The following is a 19,188-nucleotide window of genomic DNA, read 5'->3' as shown; positions in this document are numbered from 1 at the left end:
TGATGGGGGCACAGATGAGTATTAATGCATACAATTGTATCTGAAATGAGGTTGAAGGCTCCCCATTGAATCCAGCTTTAAGTCCATAGACTTCTAAGGTGACGAGATATTGAAGACAATAATCATGAGTGTTTGGGGAAGGATACAAGGATGATGATTATGAGGAAGCCTTGAGGAACTTGAAAGGGAATATTCTTATTCTGATCTCTGTTCTGGGATGCAAGGATCCCTTACTCCAGACTGACCACTTCCCTTCTTTAAATGAATTCATTTTGTAACTTTAACAATAATAATAGTTAGCATTTACATAGTGCTTTAGTTGCAAATGCTTTATATCAACTACAGCATTTGATCTTTACAATCTGTGAAGCAAGATGATTGGTCTTGTTCAATTGTTACAGTCTTGTCTTTGAGACCCCACTTAGGGTTTTCTTGAAAAAGATGCTGGAGTAGTTTGCTATTTCCTTCTCCAGATTATTTTACAAATAAGGAAACTGAGGCACATAGTGTAAAGGGATTTGCCTAGGGTCATACAACAAGTAAATGTCAAAGGATGGATTTGAACTCAGGTCTTTTTAACTACAGAGCCAGAACTCTATGTACTACACCATTTATCTACCCTCAGGCTTATTAATAAGCAAGCACTGTTATTACCTTTATTTTACTTTATTTTACTGTTGAGGCAACTGAGAGAAGTTGAGTGACTTGCTCAGTCGTATAGCTGATAAATATCTGAGGTGAGATTTGAATTAAAATCTTCTAACTCCAAATATAGCATTTCACCTACTATACCATGCTGCCCTCCAACAAGTTCAAAGGGAAAAAGAGACAAAAGCTTAGGATTAGGGAGGTCTGAGTTCAAATCTTATATCTTATGCCTATTACTAATATGAGCATGGAGAAACTTCAATTTCTACTTGCTCCAGTCAAGTACTTGGTACTTCTCTGCAGGAGTTCTTCACCTGACCACATTATGCATCCCTGTGTATTCAGCAAAGAGGGAAGAAACAACCTTAGAAAATTAATATTGCTATCTCTGCTCCTTTTTCCTTATGACCTTTTATTAATTTTCTTCCTTCCTCAAAAGGAAATCTTTATCAAAATAAACGTTATCCTAATGATTTAAGCCTTTTGAGTAGACGTGTCACTTAAGGGAAATAGTACCATCTTATCATCAGTTAAATTATGTGTATGTGATGATATTAGAAGATAAGACAGCTTTATTGTAATTCATTTATTTAGAATGAAGAACGATGTTTGCTGAACAAGTAAGAAGAAAGCAGTTTCATTTGTTTGGTTAAAGGGCTTCTAGAGGGGAGAGGCATTCAGGGGTTTTGTTCTCCCTTTTAGTTTTGGGATAAACCACATCTAACTCAGCTCACCTCTATGACTCTGGGCAAAATCACTCAATTTGTCATTGTTCTAGATGGCTATTTCAGACTACAGTTTGTAGTGAAGGTACTAACCTGCTTTGGTAAAGGGAATTTACTCACTTAGGAGTTCTCTATTAATGAAATCACACTCCAGTTCTTAGCTCTGTGTCAACTTTTTTTCTGGAGTGGAAGTTATGGTTTAGTATAGTTAGTATATAGTTACTATAGTTTATATAGTGGGAGTTATAGCTTTTAGAGAGAGCTGAAGTAGTCAAATCACTAGAAAGTGATTTACTCATTGACAAACTTTTTTGGGAAATTTGGCTCTGTGATTGTATCAATGTGGAGAACTTACCAGCCATAAATTATCTTCCTTTAATGCAGATTTGCATTATTACATCTATAACTTTAATTCTTAGAGAATTGTCTAGTTTGTTGAATGATGGAATGATTCACTTCTAGTCACATAAATAACGTACATCAGAAACTGACCGTGAATTCCTGTGTCTTCATGACTCCAAAGCAAGACTTCTATCCAGGATGCCATGCTACTTTATCATATCCTTTTACATATTTTTATTTGTGGTATATTGGTTGATGATCAGGTTTTAGAGTGAGGAAAAACTGAGTCCACCTCTGACACATACTAGCGGTATTACTTGGCTAAGTCTCTTTCCTAGTCGATAACATACAAAGTGGATACTGATTTTCATTGCTGGAAAGATTTTCCTCACCTGCCAGTGACAATAATGATAAAAAATTAAAAAAACAAAGCCAAAGCCCAGCATTTGTTCAAGGCCAAATCAGTTTCATTGGAAATGGACAGATTCAAGGCATGCTAAGTACTATTTTCAAAACCATGAAGCCCAAGTAAGATATAACTTTTCATGAGATATTGGTCCTAGACAAAACTGATTCCATTCATAGTTTGTATACCTTGAATTTAGTGACTAATTTGTGTGTATAAACAGATAGATATGTAAATATGGAGATATGTATATAGATATATGAATGTGCATCTATGTTCATGTATACACACACACATACATGCTTTTTAGAGGATTGGTTTATGGACAGAACCTCAGAGCATAAAATTCTCCTTTTCCAATGTGCGCATTTATTTGAAGTAAACGATGATATATCTAACAATTTATTACAAGGGGACGTTGAAGTAATTGATTCCAACCTGTCCATTTTGTTGTGAGCCTGTTAGGGCTTATGCCTAAAGGCGATGGATGATTACTACAGCCATCAAAGCTTACAAAAAAAAAAATCACTCATATCATCTGTGCTTTAAAAGAGTATAGAAAGGACTCCTCTGGCCCAATGGCTGAATGCCTGAGTGCCATTCTGAATGGGACACTTTGATTGCTACTCTAATTCCCCAACTGATGGAGCTCCATTTGTGGTTGAGTTACAATGCCCTCAAGTCAAAGAACTTGAAACACACTAGAGTGAGGATAGCCAGAGACCATGGAGCTTCTCAACTGAGAGAAGAGCCAAAGAATTCTTTTCTTAGGGTATGTATGGGGATTTTCTTTTACCTTTGCTTTCAGTAAACCTGTTAGAACATGCAAATGATTGTGTTCCTTTTTATTTCAGGCTGGAGGTCTGGACTTCCAATAAAAGTCATAGTTGTTTCTAAGTCTATTTGGACATTGCTTTCAAATATGACCCATTTTTTTCGTGGTGGTGCTTCATTGAAAACTCTACATGATGATTTGGGTGAATACCTTTTGGAGACTCATGGTTATTTTAGTTAGGTAGCACAGTGAATAGAGTGCTGGGCCTGAAATTAGGAAGGTTTATCTCCAAATCTGGCCTTGGAGACTATTTAGTTGCAGTATCCCTGGGCAAGCCACTTTACTCTGTTTGCCTCAGTTTTCTCTTCTGTAAAATGAGCTGGAGAAGAAATTGGCAAACCACTTCAGTAACTTTGTCAAGAAAAGCCCAAATGTGGTTACAAATACTCAGACATTACTCAAAATGGCTGAACAGCAACCTATACTATAAAATAAACTAAGTGAAGAAGGGGAAAAATGAGATACAGTAGAAAAGGAATTGGGTTTAGAACCAGAATTATCACTTGGAATTATTACTTGCAACATATTGAGAAAGCAAATTAACCTCCCTGGGCATTGAACGAAATGATCTCAAAGTTCCTTTCTAGTTCGATGATCTATAAGAAGAAACTAGATTTTGTATAAACAAAAACATTAAATTAAAAAACATAAATATATGTTTCCAACTGTTTTCTTTTGATGGATTTTAATACCTTCTCATTCTCTGTGATTTCTGTTCAAATTATTTTTTAGTACCATACCATTCTATGTATTGAAATCTTTCCTCTGCCTTATTGGTATCTCCACAATCCAAATGGACTGCCCATCTGTTGTCTCTCATCTGCCACTTCCCTAAATCTACACTGATGTCTTCCGTTATTTTTCTTTAGTAACAGACATTGCCAGTTAACTCAGTGGCAGACAGCCAACTTACTCCTGTGACTCACCTTTCAAAAGTCCTTTCAGTTATTTGTCAATCTAATTCTTTCATGAGTATGCATGATTTCCATTCATGTAGCTTCAACTTGGGAAATGGTGCGAAAGGTGAGGTGGCCTTTGCAACAAGGAGTTTTGGATCATGGATACTATAGTTTACCAAATGAGACCAGGCCCAGTCTTCTTATATTCAAATAGGGGTAATTAATTTTTTGGTTGTTTGTGATACTTGCTGAAACTGGAGTTGATAGGCTACAGATTGAGCTGTCTGCCATATTCCAAGTCACGTGTCATTCAATTTTCCCCCTACAATGAGGAAGTTGAGTCCAACCTTTATTCAATTGCTCTTTTTTTCTGATGAGGTTTCAGAGTATTTCATGACATAAAGGAAATAGCGGAGAAAGGCCCTTTGCATAAACTGCCCACCTCAGCTGAGATCTTTTTTGTTTGGACTCTGATGGATATCTTCTGTGACACTAGCAAACCATTTAATGGGAAATATCTCTTCTCGTTTTACACTCACTTGAAGTCAGTACCCTGTGGATCATTAAATGGTTATCTCTGTAGCTGGATTTGTTGAGTCTTATGTAATTTTAATGTGTGCGTGGGAGACATCTTGTCTGAGTACAAAAGAATCAATTAAACAGTGGATATGAAGGTGAATCCCCACTTTTTAGCCAATTTCATTGTGTGCTTCTAAAGATTTAATCTGATAGAAAAAAAGCAATCTATAAAAGTCGGGTTGTTCCGTATTCTTGTTTACATGGAGAAAAACTTTGATAGCATATAGACCATTGTCATAAACATTTTAAAAGAAGACAAAGCAGGCAAATGAATCAAGATGACTATTAGTGTTTTAGTTTATTTTTTTTTAGTAAAGTAATCATTCATGACTTTTTCTATTGGAATCCATCCCTCTTTAAAATCACTTATGGAGAATCTTTAAAAATTCATCTCTGCTTTGATTTATTCTTCTGCATGTATTTATTTATGTATAATTAGGCAGCTAGATGGAAAACTAATAAATTTGAAGTTGGGAAGGCCTCTGTTCAAATTCAGCTTCAGATACTTATCTAATTGCTAGGTAAAGAATAAGAGCCCACAGTAAAGCCTGGAGGATATCATCAGGGATTATGGCAGGGCAAATGGTAACTATGTACTTCAGATTCTTAGTGGGCAAGTTGCTTATGTACTTCAGATTCTTACTGGGCAAGTTGCTTACATTTTCTGAGCTTCAATTTCCTCATCTGGGAAATGGACATAATAATAACTCTTCATTCAGAAGATTGTTGTGAGGATAAGATAAGGTAATTTGTGACGTGCTTGGCAAAACTTTAAAGTCATAGATAGATAATAGCTTTTGTTGTTGTTGTTAATGACTTGATATTCTTATGGGCTGTTAGCACTTCCCCTCATAGTATATCATGTACTGAGATGATAGTGTCTAAATATGTTCCATAATCATTGCCAATAAAGAAATATAATGTTCTAGAATATTGGTCCTACCTTATATCAATTTTCTTGACCAACTTTTGGCTTCTTTTACAAGTAAATGTATCTTGGTTAGCCCTGCCAGCAACTATAGTAATGTTAATTTTCACTTCTTTATGGGGATGATATAATCATTTCCCATTAATTTCCCCCCTACATTGACTTTGCTCTCATTTTTCCTTAACTGGCAGGGAAACAGTGGGATTAGATGGTTTCTGGACTCTTTTAATCTTCTCACTGTCAACTATTTTCAATTAGGATTTTTCCCTATAAGAAATGATAGTACCAATGTTTTTACTTTTATCCATTTAATTTTCTTTTCTAAAGTTTCATTTGAGATTATTATAATTTCAGATAGTATTTTCTCATTTTTCTTCTTCCTTCTCATTTAGTGTTTAATTTGATCTGTGCCAGTTGAAGACTGGGTTGTATACCAGCAGCTGTCTCTGAAATGGATGCTCTATCTTCAACCAAGCATTTCCTACCTATTAAGATCTTATTCATTTCAGATTTTCTGCTCCTTGACACAACTACTGTCTTCTGATTTTTATTGATAAAAAAGTATTCACAAGCAATACCATGAAGTTTTAGGATTGTCCACAAGTTTTTTTTGCTTTTGTTAATTTGTCAGCAGACATTTATTAAGTGCCTACTACATGCCAGGCACTGTGGTACGCACCGGGAATACAAAGAATATTAAAGACAGTTCCTGAACTACTTTTCTTCATTGATTTTTTTTTCTTTTTTCCCTGTGCACCTTATTCCACTAAAATCTTTGAGCATTAAGGTATATGAAGGGTCTCTACAAGTTATTCTTTCCTTAAAAAAAAACAAAAAACAAAAAAAAAACTTCCTCTTGGATAGATATTGGCAGCCCCAGTGAAGGGTGAAGCAAGAGACGAGGGTTCCCTTAGGTAAGTTGACTTACAAACTGCAGTTTAGTGGTCTATTTTTTAGTTCATTATGAACACCAAAAGAGAAGATGACTCAAGAGGATCATGAATTGGTATTTTCTATCACATGGTGGGGAAAAGAAGGGATGATAAAATCAACTTGTCAATTTCCTTTATTTATTTCCTTGATGAGAACCTGCTAGCCAATATTCAATTTAGCCACAGCTTCTTGATGTTTCCTTGTTTCATTTATATATTCATTTATGAGGATGTCAATATGGATGTGGTTAAAGTCTTCTGGGATTCTATCACTGACTTACAAAATCAAAGCATGTTAGGGAGAAAGAAACTCAGAGGCCATCTACACCAATCCTCCCTTAAATAATAACCCTTTATATAACACACCGCACATGTGGTCATTTTGATCTTTGACTGAAGACCTCCAACGAGAAGAAGTTGCAACTTTCTGAGGCAATTCTATTCTACTTTTGGAAATTTCTAATTGTGAATGAGCTTCTGATGTCAAGTCTTTATCTGTCTCCTTGAAACATCTACTCTTTGTTTCTAGTTCTTGCCACTAGAGCCAAGCCAAATGAATGAATATTGAAAAAAACATTATTAAGTGATTAAGATATTAAAATAACCATTGGGAATCCAAATAGACAATTCTAGACAGTCTTTGCCACCAGAGTTCAGACTCTAATTAAGGGAGACAACAAATTAAAGAAAGTTCAGCTGTAGGAGAAAGGGCAAGACTTAGAGGTCCTTAGGAAACATAAATAGGTTGGATGACAGCACCAATGAATTTCTAGGTAAAGACTAGGAGAACATAGTGAGGATGTTACAGTTCATGGTAAGGTAAATGGAAGATCTATTAGTCTTTCATATCATGGGCAATACTGTTGTTGTTGATGCCCTCCTCATATAGGTCTTGTGAGCAGTCAAATAGCTCAAGAAAAGGAGGAAGAAGGCGAAGGAGGAAAGTTCCCTCCATTTATGGCATGTCTTCCCATAGTCTAGCCATCTTGAATGTTTATATGCCCTCCCAAAAGGGATGCATTACAGCTGTCCATGTCTTCTGATCCTATATATCCATATTCTCTTATATATTCTCCCCATAAATCTAACCAATGTGCTAGAGGCTTTCCTCCAGGAATTTTTATATCTTATAAATTTAGAAGATGCTCATTATCATTTACTCTTACTACATAACCAACCCAACTCTATTTCTTATATATTTCCTTAATCAGTTAGGTGACATGGTAGATAAAGCACTGGACTTAGATTCAGGAGGACTTGGTTCAAATCCTATTTTAAATGCTCCCTAGAATTCTACAGTATTTACTCATGACAATACTAATTTTTCTGTTGATCTTCACTTGAATATTCTTTACCATCATTTCATCATCTAGTTCCTGGATCCTGGATTTCTACATTTGAATTGAACTTCAATATACATTCCTACTGAACCACATTTCTCCCTATTATTTACTAGGTGGAACAACATATAGAATGCTGGTTCCAAAATCATAAAGAGCTGAGTTCAAATCTAGCCTCAGACTCCCACTAGCTGTGTGCCTTTTGGCAAGTTACTGCCTTACTTTTCTTGTCTATATCTTGGGGCTAAGAGTAGCACCAACCTCATAAGTTTATTGTGAGGATCAAATGAGATGATTTTTAAAATGCTTTGAAAATCTTAAAACAGTACATAAATGCTTCCTGTTGTAATTAAATAAGAATATGACATATGTTTCCAGAATCATGTTCTAGTAAGGAGTCTTATTACATCTAATTTCAGTGATTATCACAAAATCCAGTAGTTTTTTTTTCTGTTAAATTAGCATTTTAACACACTTTGATTTTTATCACTATTGTTCCTTCTCTTGGATTTTTTTCCATTGGGAAATTTCTGGTATTTTTACCACTATTTTAGAAAAATGTGCTCTTTTCCCACCTAACTTATGTGATTTCTTATCCTAATACCTTCCTGGGTCTCTCAGAGGTTATTTTTTAACATTTGAAAATAGTTTTCTATCTCAGTTGGGGTTCCTAATAATATTTTGAACTATGGGTTTGAATAATATGGATACTATCTCCATTTTACCAAGAAAAAAGTTGAGGTTTAGAGAGGTTCCATGATTTCTAGCAAACATTAAATTTCAATATCAAGCTTATAAAGCCTCCACTCTTGAAGACACAATGATCTTAAAGGGATACATTTATTTCTGTGACAGTCAGTGAGACCTTCCGTAATGTTCATTCTTTACTTCTTATTTTCCTATTTTGGGTTTTAGGGTTGACCTGAACGTCCCTACCCCATGGAATTTCCAAATGCTGTGTTTCAGACAAGTATTAGATCTGAAAACAAAAGTTGTATGCATGTCAGAAAAGTCTACACTGAGGAAATGGTGGTGTAGAGCCATCTGGTGGCCACTGAGCTATTCAGCAAGTTTGGGAAGAAAATGGGTGAAAAATCAAGAGGAAAACGTAAAGCAACTTATCTCATTAAAAGCTCAAAAGAGAAATCCCAGCCTGAAGTGAAATAGAGACATGCATTGCCAGGAAACTACCTGATGATCATTGGCCAATCAATCCAATTTAACATGGAATGGAATAACTGAGTGTTTTTATGGGAGTTAAGGAGACCTGATCCACTGGTTTTATAGATGAAGAAACTGAGATTTAATGATCATCCTAGAGGTGCACAGCCAAGTAGAATAACACCAATCTGAAAATCCAGGTCTTGTGGTGCATTGTGAAGGTCTAATTCATGACAACACATTGAGGTGTTTACTGGAAATGAACCTTCCTTCCAGCAAACATTACTTGAAATGTTAAAGATCAAAGAACCATAGAGGAAAGGGTCTCAAAGATCACCGAGTCAGTCACAAATCTAGATGAAGAAACAGAGGCCAAATGTCTAACCTAAGATCCCAAAGTAACAAAACTGAGATCCCATCCCATGCCTTGATTCCAGACTCAGCCCTCTGCCCAATATATCTATAGAACTATCCTTTTGAGCCAGATAGTTTTTAAAACAGAAAAATATACATTTCTATTCAGTCTCAGTACAAGATAAGCTAGGAGCTAATTAATGCAAACAATGAATCTCATGAAGTTGTTGCATTATTTGAATTAAAACTGCATATTTCTATTGGACTGGAACCAATGACCATATTTTAAATAATTAGAACTTTCAACAGTGTGAATTGAATTACTTATGACTACGTCCTGGCATAAATTATTTGCCTTAACCTAGACCTAGTGATACACAAATCTTTGTATTGTGATAGTTACTTTTGCCATAAGCATGGCTATGAAGTTTGTTAGACTTAGACATGTCACAGCACATATGGAAAAGGATTTCATTTTTAAACTAGTGATGTCCATTTTGTTTTTAATTTGTCACACTTAAGGGAAAAAGTATATTAATGCAGGTTCTTTGTCTATATTCCTTCAATCAAGGATTTACTGGTATGGATCTGAACCCGGGATTACTCAGTAGGGTAAACTCCTGGAAGGAAAAGTTGTTCCATGAAAACAGACAAGCCTCTTCATCGTATTAGAGAGTTGTCTAAGGTACAAAGAAATTAAGTGACTTGCCCAGTCTTACAGCTTATGCATATCAGAAATAAGACTTCATGTAGCATAAGTCTCCTTGTTTTTAAGATCAACCCTCTATCTGCTAAGTAAGCTGCTTTTCAATTGCTAATAATTACAGGGATATTGACAACACCTAACACTCACAGATAATTTTCCGATTCAGCCGAACACCTTACCTGTTGGTGCTTTCTAGTCTGCAGAGTGCTTTCTAAGCATTAACTCATTTGAACCTTAAAATTCACAAGAATATAGACTAATGAGAAAGCCACTGCAGGAGGAATTGGAAGACCCTAATCATAGGTCTCAGCCTCATTATTTACCAGCTGTGTGACTTGACACAAATCAAAATGTCTCTGAGTTTGAGTTTCCTCATTGACCCCAAACTCAAATATCAAAGTCATATAAAGGAAAGGGCTTAGTTAACCTTAGATATCATTGCAACATGTAGCAGCAGCAGAAGCATCATCCATCCTGTCACTTGAGGAAGCCTTTTCCCTATGTTCCCAACCTTCAGAGTCTCCCCCGCTAAATCCACCTTCCATTTCCTTGCTTATTTCTTGCTAATTATTTTTATGTTGTCTTCTCTGTTAGAAGTTTCTTTGAAGGCAGAGATTGTTTTTATAGTTATGCAATACCTGGTAAATAGTAAATGCTTAAAATAACTTGTTCAATTTTCTTCAACATGTACCTATAGTTACACACATATAGATAAACATTTGTATAAATTTACACACACACACACATACACACACACACACACACACACACACACACACACACACACGATGATTTATAGTCATCAAGACATGGGTTAGAATCCTACCTCAGATATTTAAGAGCTGTGTGCCCCTGGCTAGTGACCGAACTTCCCTGAGCCTCAGTATTTTCAACTGTCAAACGGAATGATTGGACTCAATAAAGTCTGCAAGGTCTCTTCCATGTCTAGATCTGTCCTAGGAAATTCTCATAGACTAGATATGGAGCAATGGAGGTGGAAGCAACCTTAGAGATATTATCAAAGCTAATATACTGACTTTGTGGATGAGGAAATTAAACTCAACCAAGGGACAACAGACACCACGAGTTTTCAGAGCTATGAAACTCATTTTATAGATGAGGAAAAAAAAAACAAGTCTGTGGAAGTCACATGATTTAACCAAGATCATAATTATAATAAGAAAGGAATTTGGACCCAATTCCTCCCCATAATTCACCACCTCACACTTAACCTCTATTGCTATAGCAATACTCTTTTGAACATTGGGTTTTCTGGCAAAAAGAAAGAATATCACCCATGCATTTCACATCTTTTCCATGATACTCCTTCTTGAGGAGGCAAGGTCTACCACGAGATGGCAGTGCAGCCCCATGAGTAGCATCCACCACCTCTTGCAGGTAAATTTCTTTAGCCTATTATAAATTAACAGATAATTTTGAAAGCTAAACAGCTGTAATTTTGGTGAACAGTTATTGGCTCATAAAATATAAATGATAAGTTGCACTCAGAGCCTTCTACAAAACCCTCAATCACAGGTTTCAATATTTGTGCAATGCTCTAGCCAGGAGACATTTTTTTTTCTCTAGTTTTCATCGTTTTGTGGTGTGAAAACAACTTCACAAGAACACGCCACAGATCATTTCATGCATGAGCTATGTCGCAAATTCGATCCAAAATAACTCTTGCTTCAGTTTAGCAAATTACTATGTGATAACATATTCACTTCTAGAGTTTCATAGTTTTAGGAGAGAGGTTTTATTCTACTTCCTGATATATCTAGAGGGGTGTATTGTTAACTGTATTAATATTCCTTAGAACAGACCAAAAAACAACTTCTGCCTTTGTTTACCCAAGATTCCAATCAAGCCTCCTTCTCCTGGATACTTTTAGTCTATTTTTCCCAAGCAACAGGGAAGTCTCAGTCACTATGGTGAATTAAGAATGAATCTGCCCCTACTGTATTGTATTGTTCCACCCTATATTAACTTCACAGTCCATTTTAGGAAGAAATAGAGTTTGGCATCTCTGTTTTTCTTATATTGTCCTTTAAACAGTGGTCCTTAAGCTGGGGGGGGGGGTCTGTGAACTTAAAAAAAAAATCTCGATAACTGTATTTCAATAGAAGTGGTTTCCTTTGTGAACTGATGTATTTTATTTTATGCATTTCCTCAGAAGGGGTCCATAGATTTTATAAGCCTGTCAGGAGTCCATGATATAACATGCCTTGACAGCATTTTCAGACAAAGGTATACACATACACAAACATACATGTACAAGTATACCTGCATGCGTATGTATACATATATATGTGTGAAAATACCTAGGAGGTAGAGTGCTAGTCTTAAAATCTGACTGATCAGAACTGACACATGATAGGACCATGAATAAATCACTTCATCTTAATGCCTGTTGGAAATTCTTCTAAAACTTATGAGGTCAATCTGTATTAGTGGAGAGTTCCTGACACTGATATGTGAAGAACAGATCCTGGTCAAATCTCAAGCCGATTCCCACTTGCTAATACAAATGATTTTATTCTCTGTGTGACCCTGATCAAGTCATTTAACATCAAACCTATGTTACAAGTGGTTGATGACAGTGTAGACAAACTAATCTCCTTGGAATCACATCAGGAAAACCTGGGTCCATGTCCTTTCTCTGGCCCTAGCTATGTGACCCTGGGCAACCTGTTTGTAATTTGGAAACATGTCTGTTTTTTGAAAAAAAATGGGGAGAACGCTACCCGCAGGACCAACCTCATGAGGTTCTTGTGACAATCTGGTGAGTTAATATGTAAAGTGCTTCGCCAACCTAACAATGACATAAATACACTAGTCTTACCTACATGTAGTATTATAGAAAGGTTTGGTGAAAATGGGCTGGTCAGTGACATTGAGTGAAGCAATTTGGTATAGAATGTGAATTCTTAGGCTGTCCTTCATTCTCCAATGTGCCATTATTTCTTTGTTTATTCCATTCTTGAAAGCGAAGAAGTGGTCCAGGAAACCACCTTTTTTTTTTTCTTCAAAATAGCCTGATGCAAAGGCCACTCCGCGTGGCACCCGGGGGTAGACAATGACAAACCTGGAAAGATGCCCAGCCCGATCGCTCGACATTCAGAGCTGCCTCTGTTGAAAGTGATGGGAGCTGACCTGCAAAAAGTCTGCTCACAAATTAAAGGAGAAAGGCAGGAAGAAATTACCTTCTTCGCAGAATGTTCCTGTCCACTCAGCTGGGCAGGTACAGGCTCCGCTCACAGGGTCACAAACAGCTCCATTCTTGCATTGACAGCTGAACCCACATCTTGGACCAAAGGTCCCCTCTGGGCATTCTGCACACAGACAAAAAGATATCTGGGAATTACACTGTGTCAGCTACTTCACAATAGCACAGAGTGAACAGGGAGAGACCAGAAACCTTATTAAGCAGCCAAAAGGCGAGGAGCAGGGTCTCACTTGATCCCCCCAAATGCAGAATAAAATGACCATTAACAGGCAATTGGGAAGATACTAGCCGAGACTCTGATGTGGGTAGCATGTGCTGGGCTTTATTGCCACATGTGCAGGGCCGAATGGGAGCTCCGAGAGTTCCCAGAGAGGCTACAATGTTTGCCACAACAGCAACGCAGGCTACAGTTTCCCAGATTACAACTCCCCAGTTCCTCATCTGGCTTGATGGGCTGCACATAGTGTTCTAGAATTTTCTCTTTGCCCCACATCCTCCGAGCGTTTAACCTGCTATGACAGGTGAGCAGAGGTGTATTCCTTTCCCCCTTTTCCCAGGATCTTCCTTTAAATTTTTTTTTCTTCTCCCCCATATATATCTTTTTAAATAAAGAAGGATATTAACTCTGAGACAAAATCTCAAAGGCAGGGAAACACCCACACAAATCAAGTCTCATCTGTGAGGTTATCTTAACAGCCCAACTAAATTATCAGTTTGAGGCTTGAGAAACTTCTCAACCATTTACAGTGTCAGCTTCCAAACAGGCAAAAATAGAAATAAGTTTTCATTTTCAGGCCACTGTTCCCTAAGGGGGAAAACAAGATAACTCTCAATGGGCACTTTTAAACTATATATTTGAAGGAATTGGCCAAAAAAATCAGGGTAATAAAGCAAAATTAAATATTCTTTCCCTGGGTATAAAGCTATTGTTGTTGTTGTTACTTCTTTGTTTTGCTTTGTGGTCTGTAGCTTCATCACTTGTCAAGTTCTATTTATTTTTTTAATTTATTTTTGTCTTTTTTTTTATTTTTTTATTTATTAAGCAATATTTATTAGGTATGATCTATGTGTCAAGCACACTACTAGGGGGAAGAGCTCATAAAAAGGCAAAAATAACACCTGACTTCTTGAGCTTACAATCTAGTGCAGGAAATGATCTGCAAACAACTATGTATTTTTCCTCATGGAAATCCCTCCTACAACTGCAGATCAATCAATCAATTAATAACCATTTATGAAAGATCTACTGTGTGCCAGGAATTTTGGGTTTAGGGACATAAATACCAAAAAAGAAACAACCCCTACAAATTTATAACATCTAATTCATAATCTTAGAATATTCCTTGTGGTACTGGAAACTTGATTCACCTCTCTATCATATTACATTTAGTTTAAATCATTAAATAAATGAATTAACAAATCATTAAATGCTAACTATGTGCCAGGACTGAAGCCCAGATACTTCTTGACTTTCCATCCACTGTATCTTACTCCAAAGAGATTTTGTTTATATTTATTGTGGTATTTCTTGTTGTACAATTGAGAACCTTTAGGAACATCCAATATCTTTTAATAATATATTAATATAATAATATTTTAATAACCATCATGTATTAACATTCAAATATTTCATATTAAAGTGAGAATGCTATCAATAAGTATTAATTTTCATTAGTCAATTGGAATTTCTATCAGAATTAGGTTGTTTCAGTCAATCCAGCTCTGCTCCCAAATTCCAATGGGGAGTTTTATACAATCCAAATACTGTCTCATTTCTGAATGCCAAACCCGAAGACTATGACAGCTGCAGATGTACATGGAACCAATGGTGTTTGATAATTTAGAGAGGAAAAAAAAACTTTCACAAATAAAAGGATAAGCATGGAATGCTGGACTTGAGGTTGTAAAAAACAAACAAACAACAACAACAAAATCAAATGAACACCGTGGATCTAAAATTTTCAAGGACAGAAGAAAAACTGTTGCCTATAAGTAACTTGTCCATTAACCAAAAAGTATCTATTAAGTACTTACTATGTAAGAGATACTATAATTGGTGCTGGAGATACAAAAACAGAAATCAAATATTTCTTGCTATCAAGATCAATGATTTCCCATTCTAAGGGAGAACTTGACATATTCACTGATAAGTAAATATAAAGTATGTGTTTTAGGTGATGGTCCTAGCAACTGGATGGATTTAAAAAAAGGTTTTACATAAGGTAGTGTTTGAGTTGAACTTTGAAAGAAAGTAAGAGTTATAGAAATCAAGGTCAAGATTTTTATCCATTCCTGGCATAGAAGGCCAATGGTAGTCCAATGAAAAGGTCAATTTGATAGAAATGTAGACAGCATGAAGGAGAGTATAACAGAGAAGGGAAAATAGGCTGGATTCAGTTTGGGTAAATGGCAATGAAGAGTTTGCATTTCATCCTAGAGGTAATGATAATTTATGGACTATCCATGGTGCTATATCTAAACTTTAACATAATCTTTAAGCATGCAATGCCCCTCTTGGTAATTGGTATCTACCCTGCATTTTTATCTTTTTTTTCTTTTTTGCTGAGGCAATTGGGGTTAAGTGATTGCCCAGGGTCACACAGCTAGGAAGTGTTAAGTGTTTGAGATTAGATTTGAACTCAGGTCCTCCTGATTTCAGGGCTGGTGCTCTATCCACTGCGCCCCTTAGCTGCCCCCCTTTTTTCTTAGATACTTAGACCTACATGAAGCCATTGGGATCTTTCTGGTTGTTGTATACTCTCTTTTGATATTACTCTATCTTGATTTATATGTGCTTAAACAGTCTGTGCATATGTTGTATCATCCTAGGAAAATATCAACTCCTTGAGGGCAGGGTTTTTTTTTTTAAGTCCTTAGTATATAAAACATTGCCCTACAAACAACATAACTGACTTGTCAAGAAGCGTTTTAAGATTTACAAAAAGCTTGACATATGTTATTTTATTCTCACTCTCTGGAAGGTTAAGTGCTACGATCATATGCATTTTAGAGATGAGGAAATTAAAACAGAATGGTTTAAGTGATTTATTCAGGGTTACACAGCTAGTAAATATCCAAGACAAAATTTGAACTCAGGTTTTTCTGAATTTAAGTTTATCTAAGTTTAGACTACTTTGTGGCAGTTAATCAATATCTGGTGAATTAAATTGGACCAAAACCCCAGTGAGACATCTAAATAAAGATTATAGGTGAAACAACCAAAATTCAGGTGTTAGTTAATACAGAAAAGGGGAAGAACATTTATGGACAGATCTAGACTATCTTATGAATACCACATTTTTTTCTTTGTATTTCATCCTCTCCTGCTCCTTTCCCCTGATCTCAGGTCACAAATCTTAGCTGTGTAGCATATGGAAATGGCCATGGTATGAAAAATGCCCTTCTGACTTAGAGGCTTGGAATGGGAGCTTGGGGGGGGGGAGCAATATTCTTCAAGGGCAAGTATCCAAATAGCCCAGTTTCATGCAAATGTCCCGCTAATAAAAAGCACAGGAGAGGTAATGCTAAAGATATAAGATATTCAGGCAGAATTATTTATAAACCAAATCATTCTGAAGCTGCCCATGAGGCATCAACAAGCCTTTAAGGGTCCCATATGATCAGTGCTATAAGTAGGGCTGGAAACAACATAGCACTATAATAAACCACGGGTAGTTATGGGAGCAGGCATACCATTTACTCCACCAAATGGGGTTTATTTTTCCTCTGTACACTCCTCTTGGTATTACAAGCCCCAGAGTAAAATGTGCGTCTAGATTTATGGACTAAGTGAGACTGGGGGCTCTCCACAAAAGTCTAGGGATGATGATCTTTGCAGTGGCTTGCTGGCTAGTCTTGACATTAGTCACCACTGTTGAGGCTTTTAAAACTCTCAATAATAGTAAGACTCACTACTTATGGCAAGTTCCAAATGAACTCACTGTGTTTGAATAAGAGACAGTGGGATTCCAGCCAATTATTTTTTAGTGGTACTAGCCACTAAAAAGGCTTTGTGGATTTTTTTTTTTTGTTTGTTTGTTTGTCTTTTATTTCCTTTAACTGCCCTGATTCCTGGATCCATTTACAGAGTAATCATTTGACCACCAAATAGAGCTGAGATGATCATCCTGTTAGTAGGGAGCACCTGATGCTCAACAAATCCAGAATATTCATTTTCAATAGAATAAAGTGAAGTTTCAGGGCACCAAGCAAAAAAAAAAAAAAAAAAACAAGTCAGAGGGGGAGCCATTCAATCATTTTCATTTCTTATGATGGAGGAAATTAAAAAAAAAATTAAAACATAAATGAAAAACTCCAACATCAAAGTTCCATGGTATAAGAATGATACTGATATTAATCTAAGTATTGTAAGAGGGAATTAGCCAATAATCCAGATTTCTTCACAGCTCAGTGGCTTTATTCACTCATTTGTTTCTAGGGGTAATGGATAAATTCACATTGGATTAGAGATCCTAAAGCTATATCTCACGTTTGTCGATTACCACCTCCATTTGGGTTTTAAATTGGACCATAGGAAGTACCTGTAGGTGCCCAGAAATTCTACAGAAGAATAAAGGAGTGGAAGATGATTAAAAAATATTTCTGGTTATAACTAAGGCCTTTTCGCATTTGTTGGAGATGGTGTTTTGCCAGTACCATGTTAATCTCTGCTTCAAAGGATATAGTGGCCGAATGTGAGGGAAGGATTGTGACTCTGTGGCTGGAAGCACCCCCTCCTATAAAATTCCTTTTCTGATCTTGCCATCTGCACCTCCTTCCCCTATGGCATCCTCCCTCATTTGTTAGAATTTCCCTTTTTTCGACATTATTTTGTATCTACTTTGTTTATTCATCTCTTTTGTACCCCAACCTTCATAAGAAAAATTAAGCTTCTTGAGGGAAGAGACCTGATTTGTTTGTTTGTTTGTTTATTTATTTATTTATTTTTTGCTGAGGCAATTGGGGTTAAGTGACTTGCCCAGGATCACACAGCTAGGAAGTGTTAAATGTCTGAGGCCAGATTTGAACTCAGGTCCTCCTGACTTCAGGGCTGGTGAGACCTTTTTATTTTTAACTTTTTGTCCTTAGTTTCTATCATACGGTCTTGCACAAACCAACATAGGAATGTATGTTTGTGCATGTGACATATATGTACCCATATCACACAAATACACTTATGACCTCACATATAAACACACATGTGCATATTGCAGTAGAGATAGGCACATTTGCATATATACATAACACACAATGCCATACACATGACATGTATGCATATGTACATCTGTGACTGTGTGTGCATTCTGTATATGCATTGTATACATGTGTACGCTGCAGATCTGCGTGCATTTGTGTGAGTGAAATGGAACCTCTGTGCCAGAGGGAAAGGACTGAATCTTTTACTATCTGAAATTTTCAGAGAAGCTCCATTACTTTATGCCTCATGCGGTGACCATATGTAATGTCTTTAGACATCTAGATTTCTGTGTTGGCACTTTATCTGAATGGGAGGTCTAGTTGAAACCCTTGTGACACTTGTTTCTAGACTTTGACATTAGAGGAAGGAGTTCAAAGGAGGAACAACCATTAGGGGAAAGTAGTGGGAAGATTAAAAGTGGTCTAGTCCATGGGTGGTTAGGAGACCCAGATGAAAAGTGGGCTGAATCATGAATAGTCAAACCCTACAGTAACCCTTTCATCTTTCAACCGTCCTTTGAACTGAAATCAACCTCAACAACTGAAGATGAAAAGCATCCAAAGATATGACAAGTACCTTTAAATTACCATGGACAGTTACTGGCTGTGATCGGGTGTTGTAGGATACTCTGTGAGTGAGCAGACACAACACCCAAAAGCTCTTTCATCCTCAACACTGAACTCTAATTGTTGAACAGGCTGCTGGAGCCAAACATCTTTGAAAATAGCTTAGAAACCAATAGATTGCACACTTGAATTCAAATGGTTGGCTAAGATAGCCAACACTAAAACAGGAATGCACTGGGAGTTCAACAACTTGGAAGATGTACTAAAATATAACCAAGAGAGGAGAGGTAAAAGGAGAAAGAGGGGGAAGGGAATAAAGAGGGAGGGAAAGAGAGGGGAGGGGG

At 36.6% G+C, this 19,188-nt stretch overlaps 1 protein-coding gene across 1 annotated transcript in view; it reads right to left on the bottom strand.

Moving 5' to 3' along the window:
* Positions 1 to 13,176, bottom strand: part of LOC127552853 (multiple epidermal growth factor-like domains protein 6) — a 91,075-nt gene extending 77,899 nt beyond the window's left edge. The window contains exon 1 of the mRNA XM_051983135.1: positions 13,059 to 13,176. The gene's annotated coding sequence lies outside the window, so the exon portion shown is untranslated. The remainder of the gene's footprint in view (positions 1 to 13,058) is intronic.
* Between the last annotated feature and the right edge of the window lie 6,012 nt (positions 13,177 to 19,188).

Source organism: Antechinus flavipes, chromosome 3, assembly GCF_016432865.1.
Source record: "Antechinus flavipes isolate AdamAnt ecotype Samford, QLD, Australia chromosome 3, AdamAnt_v2, whole genome shotgun sequence".
NCBI classification, from domain to species: domain Eukaryota; kingdom Metazoa; phylum Chordata; class Mammalia; order Dasyuromorphia; family Dasyuridae; genus Antechinus; species Antechinus flavipes.
This window is presented reverse-complemented; position numbering and strand designations above follow the sequence as displayed.